Source organism: Lissotriton vulgaris, chromosome 5 (genome assembly GCF_964263255.1).
Source record: "Lissotriton vulgaris chromosome 5, aLisVul1.2, whole genome shotgun sequence".
Taxonomy (NCBI): domain Eukaryota; kingdom Metazoa; phylum Chordata; class Amphibia; order Caudata; family Salamandridae; genus Lissotriton; species Lissotriton vulgaris.
The window spans coordinates 67,153,071-67,165,320 of record NC_141693.1 but is presented as its reverse complement, the minus strand read 5'-3'; the positions used below and the strand labels follow the sequence as shown (position 1 = coordinate 67,165,320).

The following is a 12,250-nucleotide window of genomic DNA, read 5'->3' as shown; positions in this document are numbered from 1 at the left end:
CTGTCCGTGGTACCGCATCAGAGGCTACGTCTGGACTCCACCAGCTCCGGAGTGGAACCTCAATGTGGTCCTCACCCGGCTGATGGGTCCCCCCTTTGAACCACTGCATTCCTGCGAGATTCAATTCTTGACGTGGAAAGTGACTTTCCTCATAGCGATTACATCGCTACGGCGAGTTAGTGAACTGCAAGCCCTCACTATCCAAGAGCCATTTATTCAAATTCATTCTAACAGGGTAGTGCTTCGCACTATCCCTAAATTCCTTCCTAAGGTCGTGTCTCAGTTCCATATCAACCAGACTATTGAATTGCCTGTTTTCTTCCAAAATCCTGAGTCATTGGCGGAGAGAATGCTCCACACCCTTGACGTCAAAAGGGCCCTGATGTATTACATCGATAGGACCAAAGATTTTAGGAAGACTAAGCAACTCTTTGTTGCCTTTGCCCCACACCACAAAGGTAACCCTATTTCCAAGGCTGGTATTGCTAGGTGGATCGTTAAATGTATCCAGATCTGCTATCTGAAAGCCAAACGTACTCTCAACATTCCACCAAGGGCCCACTCCACCAGAAAGTTGGGGGCCTCTATGGCATTCCTTGGAAACATTCCTTTGGAAGACATATGTAGAGCAGCCACATGGTCTACCACACACACATTTACAAAGCATTATTGTGTTGATGTGCACTCCGAACAGCAGGCAGCTGTAGGGCAGGCTGTTCTCAAAACACTTTCCAAACTGCTGCAGCTGGCACGGGCGGCCGCCGTTAATGGAGGGACTGCTATGTATTCTATGCACAGATATGAATTCAGCAGCCCACATGCCTCGAACCGAATATGCTACTTACCAGTATGCATCTGTTCTTGGCATGTAGGGCTGCTGACATTCATATCGCCCCCGCCCTCCTTCCCGGCGCCTGTAGCAGCTGCAGAATTCGCACATACTTCTAGCATGGTCATCATTCACTTAGTTTCACTCCATCTTGGCCACAATGGCTAAAAACAATCTGAGGATGGATTCGATGCCCATGCGCACTGTAGTCCAGGGGAGGAGCCACCTGTCTAGTGATACTTCGAAGACTCTTCCAGGACAACAATGTGCAATCATCTGGACCCAACACTAGGCGGCGATCTATGCACAGATATGAATGTCAGCAGCCCTACATGCCAAGAACAGATGCATACTGGTAAGTAGCATATTCATTGTCAGTACACTGCATTAGATGGTAATGAGTGACAGAGGTACTAGAAGGTGCACTGTACAAGTCAGTTCACTGTATTAGATGGTACAGAGTAGCAAAGAAGGTGTACTGTACTCATCAGTGTAGCGCAGCAGATGGTACAGAGTCACAGAGCTACTTCAAAGTATACTGTACTAGTCAATACACTGCATTAGATGGTACAGGGTGACAGATACTCCAAGGTATACAGTACTACCAAGTACACTGAATTGAATGGTACAGAGTAAGAGAGCTACTAGAAGGTATACTGAACTAGTCAGCACAACGCATTAGATGTCAAAGAGTGACAGAGCTGCTCCATAATATACAGTCCTCGTCAGTACACTGCATTGGATAGTACAGAGTGACAAAGCTACTGCAAGGTATACGGTACTAGTCAGTACACTGCCTTAGATGGCACAGAGTGACAGAGCTACTCCAAAATATATAGTACTGTTGAAGTCCATAAAAGAAAGGCAGACTCCAGAGTAGGTAAGATACAAGACTCTTTATTCTGATCATCCACTCTCCTCACTCAAGGTTCTCAACATTCTAGCTTGAACTCTAAAGGAATGGTCTAAGGGAGCAGGAGATGGGAGGGGGAGGCGGAATGTACCAAGAGGAAAATATACTAAACTACTCTGAGATTACAACACATCTCCTTATATAGGGGAAACACAAAGTTAGAGTGAAGCAACATTCTAGGAAATGTCCACAAGTTGATCTTTACTCCATGTCCGACCATTTTCCAGGAGAACAACGTTCTTGCCGGCCTTTTCCACTCATACGGGAGCATGGTACTTGCTCGACCCAGGTTCAGGGCCAGACTGGGAACCAAAACCGGCCCCGGCAAAGTGCTCGGCCGGCCCCCAGGGAGGTCTGAGCTCTTTGGCGGGCCGGTATTCGGCTGATTTTGTTATAGGGCCGATTTAGCAGCTATGCTGCATAAACGGCCCTGTAACAAAAACGGCTCCCAGGGGCCCAAAACCGTCCCCCCACTATTGCGGCGCACCGGAGGATTGCCCGGTGCCCGCAACGGCCAGTCCGGGCCTGCCCAGGTTGCACATGAGTGGGTTTCTTGACAACCACTGGGGTATCCGCCTTGTACTTGTAGTCCTTGACTCCCTGTTTTTCATCATACCATCTCTTATATTTTTGTTGGTGAGGATACATTTTCTCCTACCTCTGGTCTAGATCAGGCATGACTCTTTTTCCGCCCTCCAACCACCTGGGGATCATTTTGTTGCTGGGTTCCCTCCCTCTCAGGGACACAAAAGGTGACACTCCAGTGATAAGGTTGGGTGTGGTGTGGTATGCCCAAAGGCACTCTTGAAGCTTGAAGAACTCTGGCCCCACGCATATTGCTGGTCACTTATTAGACCCAATTTTTTCCAACATTGATAATTTGGACACCTTCCCTGCCTTGCCGATTCCCTGGTCAGATCATTTTCCTATTAAATTCTCATTTCGAGCACAATTATTAAATAAAGACACATCGTTGGTCTCAACCTCTACTGTTAGGAAATGGAAAAGACTAGATATTAACACTCTGAATACCTTTCTAGAAGACACGACACCTTGCACTAAATCAAGAGTGCAAAATCTTTCGGCATCTGTTCAGACATGGCTTTTGACAGCCATCGACTCGTGTCTGCCCAAAACAAAGTTAAAGGGTAAAAATCAGCGTCTACCTGCCCCCTGGTTCAATGACTCTTTAAAGCTAGAAAAGACTAAATGTAAAAATGCTGAGCGTCAGTGGAGAAAGTCTTACTCCATAGAGGCTAAGAAGGAATATAAAATACAATTAACACACTACCAAAAGATGTGTAGTAAAGCTAAAGTCGAATTTGTCTGCATTAAAATCACTGCAGCCTTAATTCAATCTAAGACTCTCTTTAAAATAGTTAAAGAGCTGGCTGGCTCTAATACCTCACAAACTCCACCTGACCTTAATAAAATACAATGTGACCAACTAGCTACCTTTTTTGTAAATAAAGTAGATAAAATATACCAGAGCATTGAACAAGGACAGAATGAACAAAACGAAGCTCTCATAGATACTCGAAATTCCTTTCTTAATAGACCAAGTAATCAAGATGACATTCTAGATGCCAATGTTTGTGATACTCATACCTTCTTATTAGACAATTGGCCTATGCTTAATGTTGACACTGTCATCGACCTAATAAACACAATTAAATCAGGTTCACCAAGAGACCCTCTACCATGCTCTATTTTAAAATTACTTAGTAGGAAAGCCATGTCCATTATCACTGATCTCTTAAACATATCCTTTCAGGAAGAACATGTGCCAGATGACTGGAAACATGCAATGATCCACCCATTGCTAAAAAAAGCTGATGCGGATCCAAATGTGCCTTCTAACTTCCGGCCAATTTCCCTTCTCCCTATTTTTGCGAAAATTCTGGAGAAACATGTCCATCGTTGTCTCACAGATTTTATAATCACACATGACCTGCTGCCTTCCCATCAGTCAGGCTTTTGGGCCGGTTTCTCAACTGAGACCACCCTGTTAGGTGTGACAGAGAATATCTGTGCTATGATAGATAGAGGAGAAACGGTGGCACTAGTGCTTCTTGACCTCAGTGCCGCATTTGACACTGTGTCACATGCGGTACTAATACGGACTCTCCACTCATAAGGCATCTGTGGCGCTGCCTTAAACTGGATTAAATCTCTACTTGAGAATAGAACGTTCCAAGTTTTTTCCCAATCTGCTTGCTCCGAAACCCTTACTTTCAAACATGGAGTTCCACAGGGCTCGATTTTAAGTCCGTTACTTTTTAATTTGTATATGAGTCCGCTTACAAAAATAGTTGAAGAGACCGGTTTGATGATGTTCTCCTACGCTGATGATTCTCAGCTTCTTTTTTCCCTTTCATCATCAGGAAGTAATAACCCCTCCACATTAAATCTAGGACTGGTAAAAATTGCAGGGTGGATGCAAATTTCCTAAAATTGAACGGTGAAAAAACCGAGTTAATTGTCTTGGGGAAAAATAAAGAACTCTGGGGACCCCAACATTGGCCATCTGTAATGGGTACTCCCCCAACTCCAACTACACAGACCCGTAATCTAGGCTTTATTGTCGATGACTCATTGAGTATGCACCAGCAAGCAGTTAAAACATCGGCCACTTGCTTTGCTATCCTAAAGTGGCTAAAGAAAATTTGCTGGATGCTACCAGAACACACAAAAAAACGGTCAACAATGCCTTAATAACATCAAGGTTAGATTACGCAAATGTGTTATATATGGGGGCAAATAAAGCTACAGTCCGCAGATTGCAAACTGTGCAGAACGCAGCTGCGAGACTGTTAGGAAAAATTCCTATTTTTTCATCTAACACCAAATTTATACGTGAGCTGCACTGGCTAAAAATAGAGAACAGGATTAAATTTAAGTCTCTATGCTTCATGCACAAGATCTTTACAAAAAAAGCCCCCAAGTATTTACAAAATCTGGTACACTGTTACCATCCATCTAGGACTCTAAGATCTGCAACAGCCAACAAGTTTGTTGTCCCTAAAATAAAACTTTCACACATTGGCGGCAAATCTTTCGCCTCCCTTGGACCCTCACTGTGGAATGCCATACCACAAGCTTTGCGCTCTGAGGTGAACTACATGAAATTCAGAAAGGCCTTGAAAACCTGGCTATTCAACATCTAAGTCAGTTGTCCTGTCAGCTATTACTGAATCACAGCGCCGGGAAACCCTTTGTTGGGTAGCTTTTTGCGCTATACAAACTAAAAATAATAATAATAACTCTCCTAGAGAATCTTCGACATTGAATCCATTGGTGATGGCCAATTGAATGTGTTCTTTCACCATACGATTCGCCCTCTCTACCAGACCATTCGCTTTCAAACAATAGAGTGCAGTTTTTGCGTGTCTTATGTTTAAATCTTTCAAGAATTCCCTCATCGTCTCCGAAGTGAATTGCACCCCATTGTCTGTTACGAGGGTGGCTGGTATGCCTTCATAGACAAAAATATTTTTCAAGAAAGAGATGAGATTGTTAATCGTGGTGGATGGTGGAAACTTGAAATTGATCCAATGGGAGGTGTAATCGAAGAGAACAAACATGAACTTTTTCTGGGGACCCAGGGCATCCATTGGACCAATTATGTCCATGGCCAGCTTGGTCCATGGCACTTCCAGAACATCGACGGGAGATAGAGGAGCTTTATGAAGGACTTTGTTTTTGTAGCTTTTAGCAAAGACGATGCATTCCTTGACCTTGAGTTCGACCACTGAATCCATTCTTGGAAACCAAAAGCAACTTCTGACTATGTTTTTTGTGAGGTTCCTGCCTAAGTGTCCTTCATGGGCTAGGTCGATTATTTTGTTCCTCAAATCCATGGGTGGAATTACTTTTCCACCTCAATGTATCCTACCGGACATGAGATAGTTCATACCTCACCTCCCAATAGTCTTTGACAGCATCTGGAACTTCAGAAAGACTTTTGTGCCATCCCTTGATGATGAGATCTCGGAGAACCTCCATATCTTTGTCTTTTTTCATACTTTCATCCATTCATCTTTTGTTAGTGAGGGGAGATGCATGGAAAAAACAGGAACGTCTAACGGTTCCTCGCTATGATTGACCGCGAGGGGAGACCTGGATCAAATTCTCAGGTCCTGGTAGGTATTCTACCTTAAAGCAGTAATTTTCTAGGCCCAGCACCCATTTGTTTATCCGTGGAGAGATGTTTTAGCCATGTTTGGATGAGAACATGAAAGTTAACAGCTTGTGGTCAGTGCATATAACAATCTTTATGCCCCACAAGAAAAATAATTTAAAACGGTGGACTGCCCAGAAGAATGCCAACGCTTCCCTCTCGATGACCGAGTAGTTCCGTTCTGAGGAGCGGAGGGACCGGGATGATGAGGGAGCATAGCTCCCAACCCTTTACCAGATGCATCAGTAGTTAGAACAGTTTTTCTCATAGGGTCAAACGTTCCTAAGGCAGGCGAATCAACAATCCATTGATTTATTGTCTCAACTATTTCATAGAGTTTCTCTTCCCATACAAACTCTGTGTTTTTTCTCGAGGAGGTCACATAATCCATCACATAAATTAGCAACATTTCTTACGAACTCGGACATATATTCCACCAGTCCGAGAAATGATTTGAGTTCATCTTTGTTCGATGGGTACGGAGCATCCTTGACTGCTTGGATTAAGCTGTACTTGGGACTAAAACCATCTTTGGAAATAGTGTGCCCCAAATAGTCAACTGAAGTGACTTTGATCTTGCATTTGTCTAGTTTCACTGTTAACCCTGCATCAGAGAGTCTTTGGCACACTTTATTGAGGGCGACGTCGTGCTCTTCCTCCGTCGACACGTACATCAGTATATCATCTTGGAAACAAAGGGTATAATTAACGCCCTCAAGAATGTGTTGCATTACTTTTTGGAAAATGGATGCCGCTGAGGCAAGGCCGAACGGCATTCTAACAAACATGTAGGCCCCAAAAGGCGAGGAGAATGCGGTCAACGTTATTGACTCTGGGTGTAGTTCTACTTGATGATATGCCATTGACAGATCAATGACTGGAAAAAAAGCATGCCTTCCCAATGGTGCTTAACATCTCATTTATGTTGGGAGAGGAAAACCCTCCACCCAGATATTGTCATTGAGACAGCGGAGGTCCACACAAAGGCGGATACCTTGTCCATTGGCCTTAGGAGCCAGAACTAATGGCGCTAGCCATTCTGAAGCTTCTATGGGTTGGATGACACCCATCTCACATAATTTATCTAATTCGGCCTTGAGAGTTTCTCTAAGGGGAAGAGGTACTGGTCGTGTTCTGTGCACTACGGGTTTAGCGCCTCGCCTAACCTTGATTTTATGTTGCAAGTCTCACAATTTATCTAGTTTATCAGTGAGCAGGTTAGGAAACGCATCTGCAGGAGCCTGTTGCTGTTGGGAATGTCAAGTAAACTGACTTGGTTTTTGTTGTTGGGGTCCAAAATGATTCCCAACTCTTTCTGATGTTGCCATCCCAGAAGATTCGCTCCACTCTCAACCACATACACCTTGCCCACCGTGGTTCTTCCTTTAAAGTCTACGAGGCTATTTATCATGCCAACAAGGGGAATAGGGTCTCTGGTGTATCCTTCAGGAGAGATATAGAGATATCAGGAGGATTTAACATTGCTTTGCTATGACCCAGAGACTTCTCTAAGTCCTTAAGGTTTACTAATGTGAACGGGGAACAAGATTCAGCATACATCTCTAAGGGTTTGTTGTCTAAGAGTACTACACACTTCGGGTAGTTGGGTTTGGAGCATCCATCACTGTCTTTTAATTGGAATATAAATTTAGCCCGTGGTTTCTCGTGTACACTGACCACATTGACTGTACTACTTACTCCATCTCTCCACACTCTAGCTAAGTGCCCTCTTCTATTGCATTTTTTACACAAGACACCTTGAGCTGTGCAAAAGGGGCTGTTGGCCAAATGGTTGCTGCTGCCACATCTAAAACATTTTAAACCATGGCCCTCCTTGGTAGACTTAGTGGTCGGTACTTCTGTAGTGCCCTCTTTGTTGGATACTTTAAATACTTCGCGGTTAGCGGCCTCAACTAGTACAGAAGCCACTATTTCTTCTTTAACTTTCATTTATTTTACACACTTAGCTATATGTTCAATCGACTGTGCTATAGAAATAGCGTCTCTGAGTGTGGGGTTTTTAGAGAGTAGCTTTTCTTGAACTCTGCTGCTGTTCGTGCACCTGATGAGTTGGTCTCTTATAAGAGAGTCATTGAGATCCCCAAACTCGCATAACTGTGTGAGTCTTCTTAAAGCTGCAATATAATTATTAATGGATTTGTTCTTCCCTTGTACTCTGTCGAAGAATTTGTGGCGTTCAAGCACCACATTGACCTTGTCCCCAAAGTGTGTTTCTAACTTTATAAGTGTGATATCGTAAGCATCAAAATCGTCATTATCATCCAAATCTGGTTCCGGTAGAGTTTCGTAAACTTTGTGTCCGTGAACGCCTAAGTTATGCAGCAGTAAATGTTGTTTGTGCAACGCTGAGAATTTCTCCCCCCCCATTGCAATTAGGTAAGATTCAAACAATTTAGTCCAATCCTTCCAGTGAATTTTGGGGTCTCCACATTCATTTAAGAAAGACGGTGGTGGGCTAATACCTGGAGTGCCCATGGTGGAGAGTGAAGTAGGGCACGCAAGGAGGGTGGGGAGAGTGTCTCAGAGGGATAGAATGCGCATATGATACACGTCTAATTATACCGTAAGTGAAGGACGAGAGAGAATGCAGCAAAATGCCCTGGTAGGAGACTCGCACTCCAGGTATACAAAATGAGAGGTCTCTGTCACTGACACTAGGAGGTGTAACACACAATGAGGAGAAAATGTCACTCAAGGAGCTCAAAAACGTAGAGGGGCCTTGAATATGGAAATCTCACAAATGACACGCAGAATGTGATCGTGTCACGGTGTTAAACTGAAGCAGGAAAGATACTCATGCAAGAGTGTATCAGGGGCCCTTGAGGATACAGTACAGATAAATCTTACTTGAAATGAGGAAAACAGTAATCGCCAGGCAAAGTCCTCTTGCAGTGTTGAATGAACCAGCAGATAATTGGAGAGAACAAAGAACCGCCCCCCCGGCGGTTGGTGCGCCGGAGACGCTCAGGAAGAAGCCGGCAATACAGACCGGCCCCCTGCAGGTTGGTACACCGGAGACACTCGGGGACACCGGCAGGAAATTCGCAGGCAGAGCAAAGGTACCCCACTGACAGGAAGACACCAGAGATCAAGACCGCTGAAGGAAGTTCACTCAGGGACTAGTGAAGTAGCCAACGCTTTGTCTTGCGCATGACGGTGTGCCGGAGACGCTCTGGAAGGCAGGAAGAACGTATTAAGAGTGGAGCAGTTCTGGGACGCGAGGAGTCTGCAGAATGTCACCACAAGGTGATCTTCTGAGGTAATTATGAGGCAGTGGACATGACGACCCTGCAGCGCGGCCCCAGCAACGATGAGGAAATCAGCGTCCCGCTCGAGCAGTTGACAGAAGGAATCCTGAACGTTTTCGTCAGTGAGATTACCACACAGGCCAGAGATGTAGAGGCATAAGGCAAAAGTCCAAAGGTAACACCAGGATATATTTTTCTGACTTCTCGGAACACAAGACAGGGAAGCTGGTACGGAGTAGGACGCAGGTGGCACCTTCACTGGAAAGAACTGTCGACAGGAATCCAGAGAACACTTGAGGAGGCAGTAAGAAGAAGAGTATCCTCCACCAGAGAATGGCAGGAACTAGGAGAGAGTTCCCAAAGGGGAGATGATCAGCTGCCCCCTTCGCAGGTCGTCACCAGTGTTCACAGAAATGTCCCCCGTAGGTACGTATCCCATCCTCGTCGCCAGTGTTGAAGTCCATAAAAGAAAGACAGACTTCAGAGCAGGTAAGATACAAGACTCTATTCTGATCATCCACTATCCTCATTCAAGGTTCTCAACATTCCATCTTGAACTCTAAAGGAATGTTCTAAGGGAGCAGGAGAGGGGAGGGGGAGGCAGAATGTACCAAGAGGACAATATACTAAACTACTCTGAGATTACAACAAGTACTACTCAGTAAACTGCATTGGATAGTACAGAGTGACAAAGCTACTGCAAGGTATACAGTACTAGACAGTGCACTGCATTAGATATAACAGAGTAGCAGAGCCACTAGAAGGTGGACTGTACTAGTCAGTACACTGCACTATATGTCACAGAGTAAGAGAGCTACTAGAATGTGTACTGTGCTAGTAAGTTCACTGTATTAGATGGTACAAAGTAAGAGAGCTACTAGAAGGTGTACTGTACTAGTCAGTACACTGTATTAGATGGTATAGAGTGGCAGACCTACTCCTAGGCCCCCAAGCGCCTTGAGGCCCTCTGGGTGAGTAGTGCGCTATACAAATTCTTGACTTGACTTGACATTAGATTGTACAGAGTTACAATGCTACTCCAAGGTTTACAGTACTAGTCAGTACATTGCATTCAATGGTACAGAGTGACAGGGCTACTAGGTGTAATGTACTAGTCAGTACACTGCATTAGATGGTACAGATGAAGAGAGTTACTAGGTGTACTGTACTAGTCAGTTCACTGTATTAGATGGTACAGATTTACAGACTTACTCCAAGGTATACATGTTGTAACTTAGTGGTGGTTTCTCCCTCCTGGTCGTTCCCCCCTCCCCTCTTCCCCATGATGGTTCTGCCCGAGCTGTCAGCCTGGAGGCAGCTTTGGAATGTTGAGAAAAACAATACGCCGCCCAGCTGGGAGCACCTGAAGATAATCACTCATTAAACCACTTAACCCCATTATTGTGTAGTGTGTTTTTACTACACTTTTTGGCGACGAGGGTCAAGGAGCTGAGCCAGGGTCAGAGTGGTGCACCCCCCTGGAGAGATTTATACTGGGACGGCAGAGCTTAAAACGAAGATCAACTTACCCCATTTGAGAAACTTTGCCCGGCATCACAGCAGTGTCTACACGCAGCACCGTGACACGACACCACCGTCTGGAACTTACAGCAAAACAGAGATTTGAAGAAGTAGAGGACACCCAGGCATGACCATAGCGTGGACCGCTAGCTGAGCGGAGAGCCGATTGGGGCAGCGTGGGGTGCCGTGAGTGATTCTGGTTCCCCAGTTGAAAGGTCCGACCATCATTCCTCAAAGGACTTGAATAAGGTGAGCTGCGGAGTGCTGTGAGGCGTTCAGGCCGGCTAAGGCGGGGATCCGTTACCGCTATTGTGAGGGGAAGCTGGCGGTGAGCTTGTGAGGAGAAACAGCAGCAGCCAGCGCCAGCGAGGTGGAGCACAGCGGGGCCGTGTGTGAGCAGTGCAACTTTCAGTGGCGGTGGATCCGTTACCACAGAGTGAGGAGAGGCCGGGGGTGAGCTTGAGAGGAGAAACGGCAGCAGCCTGCGCTAGTGAGGCGGAGTTGAGCGTAGCCGTCGGAGCAGTGCCAGAAGGGCGCTTATTCACCTCAGTATCCGTGTAGTTGAAGCCAGGTTTGGTCAGAAGCAGTGTACCCCCATCGCTGCATCCTCACGGTGGTTCGGCGTGGGGGCACAGCGCGAGGAGCACCTAAGCGCAGTTGATCGGGGTTCTTCACGGCGAGGCTCTGGGAGGCGACGACGTTCTCCACAGGATATTCCCGCCCAGAACGAAGAACAGTGGCAAACGAAGAGACTGAAAGAGGACTAGTGTTGTTTCCTCAGCAAAGTGATAGGAAAGCCAGTACGAAGTTCTTAATTAGGTATTCTAGTTTGTCGGGGAGGTGGTTACACACATTCATTTATATTGATGTGTAGTGCACATATAAAATTTTACAAATTGATCTAAAGCATTGTAACTAATTTCCCTCCCTCCTCCAGCCTCAGGTTTAGTTTATTTATTCTTCAGTACAGTGTCTGAGGTTTATCTAGTGGATGGCCATGGCAGGTGCAGGAATGAGCCAGCCCCCACCGTTCCTGAATGAGCTGGGGGAGCCGGAGATACCGTGGAAAAGATGGGACGGGATTTTCACGTCCTATCTCATAGCGATAGGAGGCGTGAATTATAACAATGTAAGGAAACAACATATTTTGTTACACAATTTGGGCATACATGGGAGAAAGGTGTTCGAGGACATAACGGGTAGGCAAGTAGATGACGAACAAGAGGAGGTTGAAGGGGTAAATGTCTATGAGTATACCTTAATGAAACTGGAGGAACATTTTAAAATTAAACTAAATGTTGTGTTGGAGAGAATTGATTCCAGTGCTGGTTTTTGCGGTTGCCGACTGCCGAAGCAGAGAGTGAGACTGAGAGGAGGGCGAGGTGCACGGAGGTGCTCTGTGCTCGGAGCGAGGACGCCTCCTACCGCCCGTTCTATCCTTCGGCCCCAGGGCGCCCCAGACATCAGAGGAGCCCCGGATTGTACGCACTGGCAAAACAGCAGGGGATCTGTCAGCCATACTCTGTGGACATCCCTGA

General features: G+C 45.6%; 1 protein-coding gene across 1 annotated transcript in view; it reads right to left on the bottom strand.

Annotated features, from left to right (window-relative positions):
* Positions 1-12,250, bottom strand: part of LOC147710191 (E3 ubiquitin-protein ligase TRIM39-like) — a 236,689-nt gene that overhangs the window by 28,477 nt on the left and 195,962 nt on the right. The window lies entirely within an intron of this gene.